At 49.8% G+C, this 19,276-nt stretch overlaps 1 protein-coding gene across 6 annotated transcripts in view; it reads left to right on the top strand.

Moving 5' to 3' along the window:
- USP48 (ubiquitin specific peptidase 48) overlaps positions 1 to 19,276 on the top strand; it is a 65,984-nt gene that overhangs the window by 29,367 nt on the left and 17,341 nt on the right. The gene's annotated exons all lie outside the window — the stretch shown is intronic.

Below are 19,276 nucleotides of genomic sequence, written 5' to 3'. Positions count from 1 at the left end.
AGTGCATGACCTTGCACTTTCCACTATTGTATTTCATCCTATTACTATTACTCCAGTTTACAAGGTGGTCCAGATCTTCCTGAATAGTATCCCTGTCCTTCTCCATATTAGCAATACCCTCCAGCTTTGTGTCATCCGCAAACTTTATTAGCACATTCCCGCTCTTTGTGCCAAGGTCAGTAATAAAAAGGTTAAATAAGATCGGTCCCAAAACCGATCCTTGAGGGACTCCACTAGTAACCTCCTTCCAGCCTGACAGTTCACCCTTCAATACGACCCGCTGGAGTCTCCCCTTTAACCAGTTCCTTATCCACCTTACAACTTTCATATTCATCCCCATCTTTTAACTAGCAGTTCCCCATGTGGAACCGTGTCAAATGCCTTACTGAAATCGAGGTAAATTAGATCTACTGCATTTCCTTTATCTAAGTAATCCGTCACCTTCTCAAAGAAGGAGATCAGATTGGTTTGGCACGATCTACCTTTAGTAAATCCATGTTGCAATTCGTCCCAATTACCATTGACCTCTATGTCCTTAACTACTTTCTCCCTTAAAATTTTTTCCAAGACCTTACATACTACAGATGTCAAGCTAACAGGCCTATAATTATCCGGATCACTTTTATTCCCTTTCTTAAAAATAGGGACTACGTTAGCAATTCTCCAGTCGTACGGCACAACCCCTGAGTTTATCGATTGCTTAAAAATTCTCGCTAATGGGCTCACAATTTCACGCGCCAGTTCCTTTAATATCCTCGGATGGAGATTGTCCCGGCCCTCCGATTTTGTTCCATTAAGCTGTTCAAGTTTGGCCTCTACCTCAGTTGTGGTAATATCCACCTCCATATCCACATTCCCGTTTATCATCCTTCCATCATCGCTAAACTCCTCACTAGTCTTATTAAAAACTGAGGCAAAGTACTTATTTAGATATTGGGCCATGCCTAGGTTATCCTTAACCTCCATTCCATCCTCAGTGTATAGCGGCCCCACTTCTTCTTTCTTTGTTTTCTTCTTATTTATGTGGCTGTAGAACCTTTTACTATTGGTTTTGATTCCCTTTGCAAGGTCCAGTTCAATGCGGCTTTTAGCCTTCCTCACTTTATCCCTACATGTTCTGACCTCACCAAGGTAGCTTCCCTTGCTAATCCCGCCTTTCTTCCACTCCCTGTAAGCTTTCTGCTTTTTCCTAATCCACTCTCTGAGTTGCTTGCTCATCCAGTTTGGCCTACAACTCCTACCCATGTTTTTTTTCCCCTTTCTTGGGATGCAGGCTTCCAACAATTTCCGCAGCTGCGACTTGAAGTAATTCCAGGCCTCCTCCGCATTTAAATCCACAAGTTCCTCCGTCCAATCCACTTTCCTAACTAATTTCCTTAACTCTTTAAAATTAGCCCTCGAGAAGTCGAAAACCCTAATCCCAGATCTACATTTGTTTATCCTTCCATCTAGTTTGAACTGAATCAGCTCATGATCACTCGAACCAAGGTTGTCCCCTACCACCATTTCTTCTACGAGGTCCTCACTGCTCACCAAAACCAAATCTAAAATGGCATCCCCTCTCGTAGGTACTTCAACTACTTGATGAAGAAATGCATCCGCTATCACATCCAGAAAAATCTGACCCCTATTATTCTTGCAAGCACTCGTCCTCCAGACTATATCCGGGAAGTTGAAGTCTCCCATAATCACACATTTCCCCTTTGTGTTTACTTCATTAAAGACATTAAAGAGGTCTCTATCCATATCCAAATCAGATCCCGGTGGTCTATGGCACACCCCAAGCACTATCTCAGGGGAAGCTCTAGTTGCTTTTTTACCCAGTGTGATTTTTGCCCAGACAGACTCTGTCTTATCCATTCCATCGCTTCTTATTTCATTACAGTTAATCTCATCATTGATGTACAAGGCTATTCCACCACCTTTGCCTTTCTTCCTGTCTTTTCTAAACAGCACATAGCCTTCAATACCTGTACTCCAGTCATGAGTACTATTCCACCAGGTTTCTGTTATCCCTATAATATCCGGTTTCACTTCCTGCACCAGTAGCTCCAGTTCCTCCATCTTGTTACCTAGGCTCCTTGCATTAGTGTACAGACATTTTAATTTTTGGCGTTTGGCGTCTGTGACATTCTTTCCCCCGTCGTGCACAGACCTTCTACCACCAGCATCACCTGTTAATCTGGTTTCTACTCCACTATTCCTCCTTGGATCAATTCTTTGGTCCGCAAGGGTATCCCCTCTCACTTTGTTTACTTCCCTCTCCAGGTTATATTCCGGCGTGGAGATCTCCTGAACATCTTCCAACCATCTCCCCCAACTTCCTAGTTTAAAGCTCTCTTGATGAGGTCAGCGAGCCTCCATCCTAGAATTTCTATTTCCCTCCTTACTTAGATGAAGTCCATCCTGAGCGAACAGTTGTCTATCCGTAAATGCTTCCCAATGACCGTACATCCCAAAGCCCTCCTTATAACAGCAATACCTGAGCCATCTGTTGATCGCCATAATCTTGTCACTCCTTCGTCGCCCTGCTCTAGGAACCGGCAGAATCCCACTGAAGATCACCTGAGCTTCAATTTCTTTGAGCGTCTTCCCCAGTCTGGCATAGTCCTCCTTGATACAGTCCAGTGAGTAACTAGCCGTATCATTCGTTCCCACATGAAGGACAATCAACGGATTCTTTCCCGCTCCCGCTAGGATCCTATTCAGCCTCAGGTCCACATCCTGTATCTTAGCCCCTGGCAGACAGCACACCCTTCTGTTCTCCCGATCAGGTCTAGTTACAGGCCTGTCTATTCTTCTCAGTAAAGAGTCTCCAATCACGTAGACTTGCCTTTTCCTGGCGACAGTGTGATTCTCCGGTCTATCCCCCACACCAGCTGGCCGCAAGTCCTCTCGATTTGTATTTGCCCTTACAATCCTCCTAGGGCTCATACTTGGTGACGCCTCCATTGACTCCTCCCCTCCTTCTGCAGGACTAGCTGCTCGTCTCTTTTTCCTTGCTCTCTCTCCTTCAGCAGCCTGCTGTGCTCCATCTTCATTTTCCAACTCAGCAAACCTGTTCCTGAGTTCTATTTCTCCATCGCTGGCCCGTCTTTTCCTCTGCCTGGTTCTCCTAGTCACATGCTTCCACCGTCCACTTTCCTCACCCAGCAGCCCCTCCTCAGAGTTCTTTGGTCCTGCTTCTATCCGCTCGTCTGCGCTTATCCCCTGTGCCTCATCATGTCTGTGTTCCATCATCTGCTCAAACCCCCTTCTAAACTCAGCCAGAGTTTCCACCTGCATCTCCAGTCCTTTTATCTTTTCTTCCGGCAGCTCTATCAGGCGGCACTTCATGCAGACAAAACTCCTTTCAGGTGCCCCCTCCAGGACCATGTACATGCCACAGCTACCGCACCCGGTCATCCTCAGTGTGTCTGCACCTGCTGCCTCTGCCTCCATCATACCCTTCCAACACTGTGCCTGGCAATCCACGCCTCACACCGCACCGCAGGCCACCAACAAGCACTGGGCTGCTGGCAGACCCCTGCCCCTTCCCTTGTCTGACTTCCTGGTTTCTCTGCCTTGGTCTCCCCTGTAACCTCCCCCTGGAAACTCCCACTGAAACTCCCCTGTTAGCAGCTCTGTTTGCTGGCTCCGGTGCCGCTGCAGTTGTCTGTAGCAATAACGTGCAATGTGGGAAAGTACATCATCTTTCCTGTTAAGTCTGTCTGAAAGATTTCAAGATTCTTCTGAAAGGCATACATTTTTTCAAAAGAGATTCCCAATGCTGCTTGCATGGCCTTGGAGCTGCAAGTTGAGGGAATTCAAGTGACCAGTAATATTGCACAGAAAAGCTACCTGTGACAGAGGGAACATCATTCCTAAATTCCATGAACTCACAAGCTTTGTTGGTCTTGTGGTTTGAAAGAAATTCTATTTATTTTTGAATCACACAAAACCTCTAACACTCACCCCCTGCATAATGATGATCTCTGGTTGTACTGGAACACGTCACTGTGTTTGCTGAAATGTCCTGTAAAAGGACATATACAAGACAAGAGTGTTGCAAGCTGGAAATTGAATGTATGCAGTTCCAGTCTCATCACAATAGTCATTGAGGGTTTTTTTTTTGGTTTTTTTTTTTTTGGTTGTTTGTTTTTTAAGTCCCCAGACAACTTGCTGCACAGGACAGTCTGGTAAATGATGCAGTGAAGTGTATTTAATGAGGGGTGTATCATTGCCAAACTGTAGAGCAAAGACCTTCTCTTTCCCTGTCGTGGAGGGACCTCTATCTGTAACCAGCAAGTTTACTTTCTGCAGAGCTAAACTTTTTTCAAAAAAGCTTTTTACCTTTTCAAAAATGATCTCTCCTGTAGTGTAGATTTCTAATGGTATTAAGCACAAAAAGTCTTCCTTGAAAACTTCACTGTCATAAAATCTAACAGATTCGTCCACTTCAAGAAACATCTCTTTTAAATTGGAAGGCAGTGCTGACAAACAGTTCTCATAAATTACCTTCAATCTTTGCACTGCTATGGATCAGGGAAGGGAACTTGCTTCACAATGTCATCCTTATTTCTATCTCCGTCAAAAAGCTCCTCCAGCATTTCCAGCGTGCACTCCTTCACAGGCTTGGCATCCAGGAAAGGCTTTTTCTTTTTAGCTGGTACCAACATTATCCAGAAAAGAAACAGCTGTTGCTTTTCAAATATAGTCATTGATATTGTGAGAATATTTGAAGTGATACAAAGACTTCATATTTTCAATTTTGTCACATCTTGCAACACTGCCTGGAGGATAGGCTACATTGAAGTTTCTGTTCTTTGATTCAAAGTGGTGCCTTAAGTTGATGACCGTACAGATAGAAACAGTGGTTTGGTATATTAAACGCAAAGGTTTTTCATTTAAATGAGGTGGCATAATAAGAAAATCTGCTGACCGATTTGGGTTAAAAGCTTGGTTTTCACTGTCGAGTTTGCAACGTTGTGACGAAGTGGGGGATTTGTGACTGTTACCGAAATATTGGGTCTGCCTAGCTGAGAGCCAATTAACAGCCTGACAGGGATAAGGAAAAATGCTTTATGCTGCAGAAAAAGGAGAGCCCGTGCCTTGGTGCAAAAGACTTTGTTTTACACAAATTTCACAAACCTTTTATAGACGTTTAGACAAAGAGTCTTGTGTGTTAATACTTGATTGGTAAGTGTAAAGTTTTATGTTCCTGTTATCTGGGTGGTACTGACTGGTTTGGAGCAGGATCTTCCTGCTTTGAGGCAGAGGAAAAGAGAGAGTGCAAAAATTCAGGCTGCTGTGTCCATGAGCAGTACTCACCCCCACCCTACTGGCCGCTTGTAATCTATTAAGGGGGGTCAACCAGCTTTCACAATCCCCCCTTTGGGCCTGGCAAGCCCAGATTGCCCAAAGGGGGGATTGTGAAAGCTGGCTGACCCCCCTTAATAGATTACAAGCAGCCAGTAGGGTTGGGGGTGAGTACTGCTCAAGCCCAGGTTGCCAGGCCCGTTACATAATTTACGATTAAGCTGAAGAGACAGGTAATGAGTTGTTTTACGGACAGCAGAACCTTTGGTTACAACATTATACAGACATTTTGCACATTGTATTACTATTTAAATAATACATGGGAAGAACAGACAGAAAATAATTTATTTAACAATTGTACGGAAAAGGCTAGTAAACCATGACCCAAGGTCTGGGAGAAGGTTTTTTAAATTAAAGGTCTGATTAAGAGATACAGCATGAAAAACAACAGCAGCGTTTTAATAGCCTATAAATATTATTTAATTAAGCTAGAATGATTAACATAAAAACAGCATTTTTTTTGATGCACGCATAAGTCCCCTCTATTTCAGCATTTATAGCATTTAGCACATGTTTATTTTGCAAAGCCATTTTTCCTATTTTATTAATTTTTTCTGTAATTTTTGAAAAGCGTTTATTAATGCAATAGCTGCTTTTTTAAGCCCTGCAGAACTATTTAAAACTGCTTTTTTTAGTTTAGCTACCCCCAACTCAGGAATGATTGCACGGACAAAAGAATGGAATTCTGTTTGTCTGACAATTAAGGGATTGGGGCACTGACTATAAATCAGTTAGGTATACCAGGATTCGGTATGTGGAAGCGCACACACCCCTAACTGGTCCAAATGCTTGGAAGGAGCACTGTGAATGTTCACACTTCCACTTAGAAAGTGTTTAAATATGTTTTTATGATTACATATTAGATGGTACTTTTGATGTGTTTGTAAGGGCAGTGAGCCAAGTCTGGTGCTTAAGATTGCTTTGAATGGCCATTAGCTGGTTATTTAGGAAATTTTGAATTTTTAAACACACTAGATTTTATTGCAGTGCCTTCCCAGCCTTAGTGATATTTAATATATTTTTGTTAGTAACTTTTGGGTCATAGAACTAAGGGTGGAAATAACATGTAACTTACTAACTTTAGCCTGTACTTGGGTTAGCTGAGCTTCAGAAATAAGGCTAGTGGCCTTTTCTAGTTGGCCCGATTTTTTATTATGTTTTTGGCTTTTAATAATATTTTAAATGGCTGCTGCGCTATTGGCCCCATCCCATAGGGATCCGGTTAGGTCCCTCTTCTTCCAGAGGAAATAACCCAGGCCCTCTGTTGTGCTAATTTTAACTAATTTTAAGTATTTTTAAGAGGCATTGACATTAATAGTTTAGGAGGGGGTGTATTATAGGGTAACAGGGGAGATGGCAGAGGCCACAAGGTGCCTGTGGCTCCTGTTGTTTTTAAATTTAATTAGGGAGAGCAATACATAATTGAAGGATTTATTTAGAATATAGGGCGCAACCTGTAGAACAAACCCCAAAAACGTTTACTCCCACTCATTCATTTTTGGCTCTATTTCCATCACTAATGAAAAACGGATGGCATCCTAACTAAATCATAACCGATGCTATCGTAAGAACTTAAGATCCAGTAAGCAGTGCTTTAATTTGGCCCCGGCACCCCTGGGCTCCAGGCCAGCACCCATCCAGCTCTGAAGGTGACGCTGCTGGTGGTGGTTGTGCTGCCTTCAGACCTGGGCACCCAGCCAGCAGCTACTACTCTGTGGTTGCCCAGTCAGTGGCTCATTTGTAGAGGGGCTTGCTGGCACTGAGCCCCGACACCTCTTTCTTTACAGATGAAGCACTGCCAGGAAGTTACTTACTAAGGAAGTCCTAGGCAAATGATGGACAGCGCATCGCTGTTTATTAATTTAATTATAAACATTTTTTTTCAGGTGTGCTGGTGGGCCACAGAGAGAGCCTGGGTGGGCCACATTTGGGCTGTGGGCCACCTATTGAGAATCACAGACCTAGTTGTTGCAGAAAGTTATTAGCAATTCAGTTGGTATTGCTCTTCCCTCTGATCTTTTGGTGCTAAACTACTGCCTCAATATGAAATAGAGGGATTCTGTTCTGTGGCAGGGAGCTGTTTTTTGGATAAGACAAAAGTGCATGGTCTGTGGCTAAAGTTTATGAAAGCTGTGAAAGTACTTTGAGGTTTTGGATGAAATATACTGTGCAATCAGTCGTGATTAAGGCTACGTTTTAGTCGCTGGTATTTTTAGTAAAAGTCGTGGACAGGTCACGGGCAGAAAACAAAAATTCACATGTCCATGTCTTATACAGTATACCCCCGACTAAATATATGCGGGGGGGGGGGTCATAGCGGCACCACGAGTGCTTAGGGGTGAGGGAGGCAGCGGCCTGGAGGCACTTGGGGAGGGCTCAGTGAGGGGAGGGTTTGGTGGGGCTGGCAGGCTCTCTATCTGGCTCCACTCCTCCCCAGAAGCAGCAAATCCCTCAGCTGCTAGGTGGAGGCGCGGCCCGGCAGCTCTGCACGCTGCCTCTGTTCCAAGCACTGTCTCCGCAGCTCCCATTGACTGGGAACTACGGCCAGTGGGAGCTGTGGGGGTGGTGGGTGCAGGCGGAGGCTGTGCATGGAGCTCTCTGGCAGCGCCTCCACGTAGAAGCCAGGGGATGTTGCCTCTTCCTGGAGCTACTCAACCCACCTCTGAGGTAAGCACGGCCCAGAGCCCTCGCTCCCTTCCACGCCCCAGCCCAGAGCCCCCTCCCACATCTGAATTCCTGTTGCTGCTGGGAATGGGGGCACAGTGGCCCAAGATTGCCCTAGCAGCAACCAGTGCAGCTGGCCCACAGGCCGCCTAAGCTGCTCAGGTGGCCCCTGGGTCAGCTGCACTGGCCAATGCAGAGGTCCCAGAAAGTCATGGAATCCGTGACAAACTCGCACCCTTACTCATGATTATTTGTGGCATGGTATCTGTTCCCTTCCTTGTACATTAAGAAAATAAAAACTCTCTAAAGTGAGACACCGTGGGTGTGCGGGATAAAAAATACTTTCAGTAAATATTTTGGTATCCTCGACATCAGGATTGTAATCAAATTGCTGGGTATTTTGAAACCTTTTCCATATGTTATAAGCCTAACATGAGATGCTGTTTAACATTGTGATGGATAATTAGTTGCATCTTCTATTATCCCTGTCTTTAGGTCTCCCTTTTTGTGCAGAATATTGACACTTTTAATAGACTATAACTGCTCCATTTTGGAGGCATTATCGTAATGTATTCGTAGCAGTTAAGCCTTCAAGTCTGTGTGGGACAGTTAATGGCTGTGACAAGCATGTATGCATTATTATCCGTTGATATGAATTAACAATGCAGCCTCCATCACTGAAACTAATGAGATGCACGCTTTTGGATTAATAAAGCTGTATTCTCAAATAGAGTGTTTAAAATGTCTTTTTAACCCTTTTTCATTGTTATTGTGCATTGTAATTGACACTCTCACAAGGCTAGTATAAAACTGCAGAGCAGAATGATGAAACACCATAAAAATAAGCATTTTGAAAATATTTCTCTAAAAAATTACTAGTTTCATTACAAATTGATCTGTGACTTTGGTCCACATAAAAAAAAAATGACATTAAATATTGGGGCCATCAAAAGTTCAGGCTTCGTTATCCCGAGCTAACGTCAGATTGTTCTTGTGAAATGCTCTTTTCAGCTTATGCGTTCAAAATTTTCCATTGAATTAAGTGTATCAGCTGATCTGTTTTCTCTGTAATAGATAGTTAATTTTGCAGAGGAGGAAACTACTTCCTTCATGGTGCTTTCTGCAGAGTCCAGGGCTTGATCTGTTAGGTCTGGCTTGCATCCAAAAATATCATAACGGTTTTTCCCTTATGAATTCCCACTGCCATCATCTTATATGCATATGTCAGGAACCTTTTTCATCTCTAATTCCAGAGGATTGTTATTTCTTTGGTAGTTTCCTGACCTCGTTGACTAATTTTTGGCTGATTACCAGGTTAGGCCATATTGACGTTCATGCCTAGAATCTACTCTGAAAAGAGAGATGATGAGAGGGGACAGTGGTTACTCCTGAGGGCATTCTGTGCCAAAAAAATAAAAAATTCTTTGCACAGTATTTTAAAATTCTGCAAGTTTTATTGGTCAATAAATAAATGCCGCTGCTCCAGCATGGCAGTGGGGAGCACAGTCCACTGGCTGTACAAAGGTGGGAGATCACCCTACAGCAGGGGATGGCAAACTATGGCCGGCGGGTTGGACCCGGCCCCTGAGCCGTTTTAAGCTGGCCTACGAGCTTGAGCTGGGTCGGAGGCTGCACCACAAGGCTCCCGGAAGCCGTGGCATGGCCCCTTTCCAAGTGTCGGGGGCCGCTCCTTGCATAGGAGCTGGAGAAGGGACATGCCACTGCTTCTGGGAGCCACTTGAGGTAAGCGCTGCTTGAAACCTGCACCCCTGAGCCTCTCCCCATTCCCTAACCCCTACCCCAGCCCTGATCCCCCTCCTGCTTTCCAAATCCCTCGATCCTAGCACAGGGCACCCTCCTGCACCCCAAAGCCCTCATTCCCAGCCCCATCTCAGAACCTGTACCCCTATCCGGAATCTGCACTCCTTCCTGCACCCCTGCCCTAGCCCTGACCCGCCCCTTGGTCCCAGCCCAGAGCCCCTTCCTACACCCCAAACTCCTCATCCCCAGCTCCACCCTAGTGCCTGCAACCCCAACCAGAGCTCTCGCCCCCTTCTGCACCCCAACCCCAATTTTGTGAGCATTCATGGCGCACTATACAATTTCTATTCCCCGATGTGGCCCTCAGGCCAAAAGGTTTGCCCACCCCTGGGACACGGACTCAGTGGTGAGGCTGTACCTGCCCCAGATACACCCTGGGGCCCTGCACGTCAGTACCAGGCATACCCAGTGTGGGCAGACAGGATTCAAGTGTGGACGGACTCCGTGTGGGGGCGGGATCCAGATGTGAGGTGAGAGGATTCTGTGTGGGACAATCTGGTTGTGCAAACAGCTCAGTGGGGGATCTGGATGGGGAATTCCAGGTGCAGGGGCAATGGGACTCTGCAGGGGCTTCCAGGTGAAAGTGGTTGGGGTTCAGCAGAGGGGTCTGGGGGAGTAGGGCTTGGTGGGGTGGGGGTCTGGGTGCAGCTAGTTGGGGGACAGTGGCATGGGCTGGATGTGGGAGCTCAGGTGGGTGGGGCTTATCAGTCGGGGGGGTTCAGTGTGGAGCTCAGCGCGGGGTGGTATGGGTGCAAGGGGGCTCCAGATGCAGGGGTTGAGGTTCAGTGGGGTGAGGTTCAAGTATGGAGGGTTAGGGAGGCTCTGGGTGTATAGTGTGAGGCTGGGTATGGATGTCAGGGCATAGGAGGTCCAGATGCACGGGGGTTGAGCAGATGAGAGAGCAGCTCCCTGTGCAGCGACCCTTCCCCTGCACAGCTGATGAGCAGTGGGGGCAGGAAGGAGGGGAGGATGCTGAGTTTCCTGCAGCTGAGAGAGGTTTCTGGGAGTGGGTCTGACACAGCCCCAGCCAGTCCTTGCAGGAGAAGAGGAAGTCCCATCCTCTCCAGACCGGCTGGGACTAGCAGCTGATCCTGGCTCAGGGTAGGAGCCACTGGCTGGGTGTCCTCAGTCCTGCGGTGATTTACCTCTCCTCCAGGTGCCCGAAACAATGTACCTGCGTAGCTAGGGAGTGGCACTTGACTGCTCTTGCCACTTCCCTGCCAGAAAGTCATTTTTCTGCAGAGAAGCAAAGAAATCTGCGAGGGACATGAATTCTGTGCACGCACAGTGGTGCACAGTTCTCCCAGGAGTAAATGGTCAGTGTCTTTGCCTTCCAGATGGTATAGCATTTGTACATTCTGATCAGATTTTCCACCTATCACTATAGCTTATTGGTCTGGTTTCATAAATCTTACGATGTCAGAGCAATTACTCGCACAATCTTATTTTCATGTCCCTGATGGTTTCTGGAAATCATTTCAGTCCTGTTTTCTCCATATGGTGAGCCTAGGTTAATAATTGGTCAAATTTAGCAGCTGTTTCATTAAATGCTATTTTAAAACAATTCAGTCTGACCTTCGTTTATTGTAATAAATCCAGGAATGGAGTGTTGCTATTTTTTTCTTTGGGAAATTGGCAGTTGTTCAGACTTTGACAGAATGAGAGATGATGACAGGTCAGTGGCATTGAAGACTTGTTCTAATACTAAAGAAATAGAGCCAAGGAGTTTCCTCTGTGTGTTTTTCTGTATCTTGTGGCTAACGAACCCATTTCATGCTGGGGTAGACTATAGAAAGAGAAGAAACTGTTAAATAGTTCTTAGCTAGCCTCTACTCCCTCAAGTACAGCAACTTTTCAAGTGTTTTTTCTTCCCACTGTTGGTTAATACCCACTTTAAAGGTTGAGCATCATTCTTTCCCATGTCAGTGTTTGGTTGTTTGCTGTTTGCTGTTCACCACTTTACCCTCTGTACTGAAACTAATATTTCTTCTTCGAGTGATTGCTCATATCCATTCCAGTTAGGTGTACGCGCCGCGCGTGCACATTCGTCGGAAAACTTTTACCCTAGCAACTCAGTGGGCCGGCAGGTCGCCCCCTAGAGTGGCGCCACCATGGCGCTCCATATATACTCCTGCCGGCCCACCCGCTCCTCAGTTCCTTCTTACCGCCCGTGTCGGTCGTTGGAACAGTGGAGCGCGGCTTAGCTGACCTCCACTTCCCTAGCTACTCGTTTTCTCGTATATAATTATGCAGTTATAACACTTTTATATATATATATTTGTATAGTTATACGTGTTTCCTTTGCTAACATGGTTAGTTTAGTTAGCGGGGTTCAGGAAGTAGCCCCTTCCATGAGCCCAGTGCCGGAGCCATGCATGGCTCATCGGGTTTTAAGAGGGGCCCGGCTTGCCAGAAGCCGCGGCCGAAGAGAGATCTACATGACTCCTGTTTGAAGTGCCTCAGGGAATCACACTTGACAGATAAGTGCCCCATTTGCAAGGCTTTTAAGCCGAGAACACAAAGGTGCGGGACTTTCACTTACCCCTCCACCTTGGGCGCGGAGCGATGTTCAAGCGGCGGGCAGAAGCGCCTCCTCGGCACCGGACCCCGCCGGTACCGCCAAGGCCTTTCGGCACCAACCGATCGCCGGCACCGATGTCGACTCGGCACCGCTCCCTTCTTCCGAGGTCGAGAGAGTCTACGATTCCTGCTGGTGCCTGGCGGCTCCCCGGCACGCGCCGCGGTTGAGCCCCCTGCTCCCGCTACTTCCGTGCCACCTGCATCGCAGCCAGAGAGCTCGCCTAAGTTGCGTATCCGGCACCGTCACCTGCAGAGGCACCGATGACTTCGGCTCCGTCGATTCCAGTCCCCCAGCACCATGGAATCCGGTGCCTGGCAGCTCCCCGGCTCGTGCCGTGGTAGAGCTTACTGCTCCTGCTGCTTCTGTGCCAGCTGCACCACAGCTAGACAGCTCGTCTAAGATGGCTCGCCCGGCACCGACGACGTCGGCACCGTCGATCCCGGTCCCACGAGGGCCGTAGAATCCGGTGCCTGACGGCTCCCCGGCGCGCGCCGTGGTTGAGCTACTGCTCCTGCTGCTTCCGTGCCAGCGGCACCGCAGCCAGAGAGCTCGTCTAAGTCGGATCGCCCGGCGCCGACACCTGCTACGGCACCGATGACGTCGGCACCGTCGATCCCGGTCCCACGAGGGCCGTAGAATCCGGTGCCTGACGGCTCCCCGGCGCGCACCGTGGTTGAGCTACTGCTCCTGCTGCTTCCGTGCCAGCGGCACCGCAGCCAGAGAGCTCGTCTAAGTCGGATCGCCCGGCGCCGACACCTGCTACGGCACCGATGACGTCGTCACCGTCGATCCCGGTCCCACAAGGGCCGTAGAATCCGGTGCCTGACGGCTCCCCGGCACGCGCCGTGGTTGAGCATATTGCTCCTGCTGCTTCCGTGCCAGCGGCACCGCAGCCAGAGAGCTCGTCTAAGTCGGATCGCCCGGCGCCGACACCTGCTACGGCACCGATGACGTCGTCACCGTCGATCCCGGTCCCACAAGGGCCATAGAATCCGGTGCCTGACGGCTCCCCGGCACGCGCCGTGGTTGAGCGTATTGCTCCTGCTGCTTCCGTGCCAGCGGCACCGCAGCCAGAGAGTTCGTCTAAGTCGGATCGCCCGGCGCCGACACCTGTTACGGCACCGATGACGTCGTCACCGTCGATCCCGGTCCCACAAGGGCTGTAGAATCCGGTGCCTGACGGCTCCCCGGCACGCGCCGTGGTTGAGCGTATTGCTCCTGCTGCTTCCGTGCCAGCGGCACCGCAGCCAGAGGGCTCGTCTATGTCGGATCGCCCGGCACCGACACCTGCTGCGGCACCGATGACGTCGGCACCGTCGATCCCCGGTCCCGCAAGGGCCGTAGGATCCGGTGCCTGGCGGCTCCCCGGCACGCGCCGTGGTCGAGCTAAGGCTCCAGCTGCTTCCGTGCCAACGGCACCGCAGCCAGAGGGCTAGTCTAAATCGGAGCGCCCGGCACCGACACCTGCTGCGGCACCGATGACGTCGGCACCGTCGATCCCGGTCCCGTAAGGGCCGTAGAATCCGGTGCCTGACGGCTCCCCGGCACGCGCCGTGGTTGAGCTCCTGCTCCGGCTGCTTCCATGCCAACCGAAGCCTCTGAGGCACCGACAACATCGGCACCGTCGATTCCAGTCCCACAAGGGCTATCGAATCCGGTGCCCGACGGCTCCCCAGCACGCGCCGTGGTTGAGCGTATTACTCCCGCTGCTTCAGTGCTGACGGCACTGCAGCCAGACAGCTTATCTAACTCGGTTCGCCCGGCACCGACACCTACCGAAGCTCTGACGACCTCGGTACCGTGGATCCCGGCCCCACGAGGGCCATCGAATCCGGTGCCTGACAGCTCCCCAGTACGCACTGTGGTTGAGCCTGCTGTTCCCTGCACGCCGGAGATGTTACCAACGGCGAGGGCTCTCAGTGCCATGACAGAGTCAGTGCTGCCTGACCCGGGCACCGCCGGTACGGGTAATACAGTCTCTTCAAGGGACTGTCCCCTGTCAGTATAGCAAAGCGGCACCGTTCATGATCACGGTCCCGCAGACACTCCAAGTCCTGTCGGCACGCCGGACACCACTGGCAGTCCCGGTGCTGTTTTCCTCGGTACTGGTCACACTCGCTGCACCGGTCGGTATCCCGTTCGCCGACCCGCTATCGGCACCGTTCCGACATCTGGCACCGGGGCAGGTACCTTGACTCCTGTAGCTCTTCTCCGAGCCTCGAGATCTCGGTCGACCTCCCGACACCGTTCTGGTTGCGGGTCTGGATCTCGTTCCAGGTACCGATACGCCTCCCGATGCCGGTCCCCGGTGCCGAGTTGGGCAAGGTCCGAGTGAGTCAGAGACTCGGCCCGTGCCTTCTTTTAGTACCTCCATGGCCGTCCGGACGCGCATCCGTGTCATCCCATATGCGCAGATTTTATGCTCAGGACCACGATCCTGATATGATGGCCAGCGGGCGCCAGCCCCGGCGCAGAAAGAGCCTTGGCGAATGCAAGGTGTACTCTGCAGGGGCCCTGCAGCTCTGGGTAGCAAAGCAACAAGCCTTGCTTAGCTGTGATAATTATAGCACCTGGGTGAAGGAGTTTCTCCCTCAAACCTCCCACCTGGAGTTCGCTGCCGTCTTGGGGGACGGGGGAAAGAATTTACCCCTTGTTGGTAAAGGCATCTTCGCGGCAGAGACAGCCCCAGACTGCGAAGCCTGCTGGACAATAGGGTCCTAATGCGTCTTAGCATGTATACGCCAGTGACCAAACGTAGGCCTTTATGGCCCCAGCCGCCATACTCTGTGCCTAGCCAGAGACAGAACTCTGGAAAACGGCAAGGCCAAGGTGGTCGCAGACAAACGTCAGGCCCCCTAAAAAGCCAAAGTCAAGGTCCCTCGCAATTACCACTGGGACCAAAGACGGACCTTCCAAGGTTCGCCGGAGGGCGGCGTACCAGTCGCAGGACGGGATCCCGATCCCGCTTTCTCCTGGCATGGCCCCAGTTACTTTTAGATCGCTGGGCCCTGCGCACGATGGAGCATAGGTATCACCTTTAAATTGCTCCAGCCCTGTCCCCCTTCAGCGGACGAAAGGGGCTAGGGGTTTTACTCCCGTTATGCCCTAGTCCCCCACTCGAACACAGGTCTCAGACCTCCCTGGTTCTGCATGGACTCAACCGGTTTGGGATAAGGTTGAAGTTCTGCAGGGTATCCCTGGGAACCATTATTCCATCCTTGCCTCCTGGGGGCTACTATGCCGCCCTGGATAGGAAGGACGCGTACTTTCGCAATGCCATCTTCCCTCCGCACGGGAGATGCCTCCGCTTTATAGCCAGCAGTGAATATTCCCGGTTTACGGCCATAGTCGCCGCCTACCGTCGCTGATGTCGGATATGCGTTTTTCCGTATTGGGACGATTCGCTTATCCGAGGAGACTCTGAGACACAAACCACTCAGCCCGTGGGCATCGTCACGGTCTTATTCACAGGTCAAGGCCTGATGATTACTATAGAGCAATCCACTCTGGTTCCCACGCAGAGGTTGGGCTTCCTAGGGGCTATCTTGGTCTCCTACCTAGCCGGAGCCTGCTTATCACAACTGCGGTTTTAGGCGATGGCAACAATCATCTGAGGTCTGAAGGCTTTCCCAACGACCTCAGCTCGTTCTTGTCTCAGTCTCCTGGGTCCATGGTTGCCCGCAAGTTTGTAACCAAACACGCCAAGCTCCGCCTCCGTCCTCTCCAAGTCCGGCCCACCTCGGCGTACCGCTTGGACAGGGAGCCAATGGTCATGGTAGTCACCGTTCCCTCGAACGCCTTAGGCTCCCTAGAGTGGTGACTAACTCCCTCCTTGGTGTGGACAGGGATGCGGTTTTATCCGCCCCAGCCCTCACTGCCCCTGACGGCGGACGCATCATCTCTCTGCTCGAGTGCTCATGGTCACCTCCGAGCTTAAGGCCTTCGGTCTTCTAGGGAGCTGGCATTCCTCATTAATGCCCCAAAAATGAGAGTAGTCCGCCTGGCATGCCAGGGGTTCCAGCGGCAGCTGCGAGGCCGTTGTATCTCGGTGTTTACAGCCAACACAATGGCCAGGTGCTTTATAAGCATTCAGGGGGGACATAGTCCTCCCCCCTTTTTTGTCAGGAGGCCATCCATTTCCGGGTCTTTTGCATGGCCCACTCGATGGAGCTGGCGACGTCCTTTCTCCCAGGCGTTCGGAACGTCTTAACTCTTTGACTCAGCAGGTCTTTCATGTCTTACGAGTCATCACTCTGCCCCATGTGAGGCGTCCCGCTTTCCGGAAGTGGAGATGGTTCCTCACACAGACCTATTCGCTCACCGCGAGAGCAGGAAATGCCAGGTGTTCTGCTCCTTCCAAGGTCTCTCCTCGGAATCGATCTTGGACGCATTCCTGATGCTGTGGAACGGCCAACTGCATTATGCCTTCCCACTGTTCCCACTGGTTCATTAGGTCCTGCTCAAACTCCGCAGGGGCAGAGCGCGCATCATCATGATCACTCCAGAGTGGTCCAGGCAGCACTGGCATACCACGTTGCTCGGCCTGTCAGCCCAGACCCCATCACTCAGGGCAATGACAGGCTTCGTCACTCGGACCTGCAGCCCCTTCGCCTCACGGTGGCTCCTGCGTACCTGAGTCGGGGTGACAGGCAGCCTTCCACCTGGTCAACGTACCGGGCCAGGTGGAAGCGTTTCCTTTACAGCTGCAGTACGCTCGATCTTGCTCCTGCTGAGGTCTCGATCCCTCTATTTGGCCTGCCTCTGGCCTTCAGCGGCAGGATCTGGCGGTATCATCGCTGAGGATACTCTCAGCAGCCATCCCTACCTTCCAGCAGGCTAAAATGGACGTTCAGTGTCCCACGCTCTATGGGTTCGAGGTCCCTCAAGGGCTTGGAGCGCTTGCACCCTCGGGTGCGCCGCCCAGCCCCGCCCTGGGACCTCAACCTAGTCTTGGCCAGACGAGTCTCTGAGATCAGAGCTCTTACGAAGGTTCCGCAAAGACAAGGTGCAGTTATGACCGCACCCGGCTTTCCTCCCTAAGGTGTTTTGGCCTTTCATGTTACCCACAGCTCAACGCAATGGGCATAACCGTTGCACTCCTTGAACATCTGTGGAGTGCTCGCATTATATTGTGCTGACAGAATCATTTCCTAAGGTGCCCCAGCTCTGCCCCGGTAGCGGGCCAAAGAGAGGGCTTGCTTGTTTTCCTCTCAGAGGATCTCATCTGGGGTGATGGCGGACATCCCCACTTGTTATGATTTGGCTCATATTTCCCCAAGCCACATCACCGTGCATTCTACCAGGGCTCAGGCTTCATCTGCCGCCTTGCTGGCTCGTGTTTCTACCCACGAGATCTGTCGCGAAGCTCCATTGGTCCTCGGTCCATACCTTTGCTTCGCAGTATGCCCTGGTTCAGCAGTCAAGAGAGGCTGTAGCCTCTGGCTCAGCAGTTTTATTCTGCCACTTTTCACTCCGACCCCACCGCCTTTGTAAGGCTTGGGATTCACCTAACTGGAATGGATATGAGCAATCACTCGAAGAAGAAAAGACGGTTACTCACCTTTGTAACTGTTGTTCTTCGAGATGTGTTGCTCATATCCATTCCGCACCCGCCCTCCTTCCCCACTGTCGGAGTAGCCGGCAAGAAGGAACTGAGGAGCGGGTGGGCCGGCAGGAGTATATATGGAGCGCCATGGTGGCGCCACTCTAGGGGGCGACCTGCCGGCCCACTGAGTTGCTAGGGTAAAAGTTTTCCGACGAATGTGCACGCGCGGCGCGTACACCTAACTGGAATGGATATGAGCAACACATCTCGAAGAACAACAGTTACAAAGGTGAGTAACCGTCTTTTTTCTCATTTAGTTGTGCATCAGCATTGTTACCACACCTTGTAATACCACATGGCTTTTGATGCAACAGCAGCAGTTAAATAGTGAGGGCTCAGTTGTGTTGTACCTCTCACCTTTACAATTATAAGTCAGGCAAAAATTATGGCTGTCAGCAATGAAGTAGCATAGTTTCTCATATATGAAATACTATGTTTTCCCACCATGTTGTCTTACACATAAATTTGATGCCTGTATTGCGGCGCAGTGACCTTTTTGGCATAGTTGTTACCAGTATAACTCATAAATACTTTCTATTAATTGGTTATCTTACTGATTGTCAGTTTTTTCTTTGTCAGTTTCCTGAAAAATAGTTCAAGATAAATGATATGTAATTAGCATCATTTTTTAATAATATTTGGTACACCTCACTTCATATTTTCCTCTCACACAGAATTAATTCCACTCAACTGGATGTAGTAAGGCACTCTCTTGATCAAAAGATTCAAGTGATGGAGTGGCATTCAGCCTTCTATGCACCATTTGTGCAGTTCACTTTTTTTCAAAAGGGGCATTATGGAAAGTGGAATCTGCCATGTTTAATTGTGGTTTCTAACTATGTTTGAGTGTCCTGTGGAGCGTCACATTTGAAGCGATTGCTACAGAAATGTGGAGTTTTAAATGCAATAGCACTTTCAGAAGGGTAGTTGTGGTATGTATGGGGAGAACATGTTGGGCAGAATTTTCAGTGCCCGAAGTTAGGCACCTAAAGCCATATTTAGGCAAATAAATCATGGTAGCCTTATTTTTCCAGAGGTACACCTCTACCCCGATATAATGCCACCCAATATAACACGAATTCGGATATAACGCATTGTATCAGGGTAGAGGTGTATGTAGCACATGCAGCTTCATTTTTAAGTCATTAAAAGTTGTGGGGTGTCAGCAGCTTTGAAAATCAAACCACCTTTTTAGGTACATAATTTGAGGCACCCATGAGAGGGAAAACATTAACCCTTTTGTGTGC

Source organism: Gopherus evgoodei, chromosome 18 (assembly GCF_007399415.2).
Source record: "Gopherus evgoodei ecotype Sinaloan lineage chromosome 18, rGopEvg1_v1.p, whole genome shotgun sequence".
NCBI classification, from domain to species: domain Eukaryota; kingdom Metazoa; phylum Chordata; order Testudines; family Testudinidae; genus Gopherus; species Gopherus evgoodei.
This window is presented reverse-complemented; position numbering and strand designations above follow the sequence as displayed.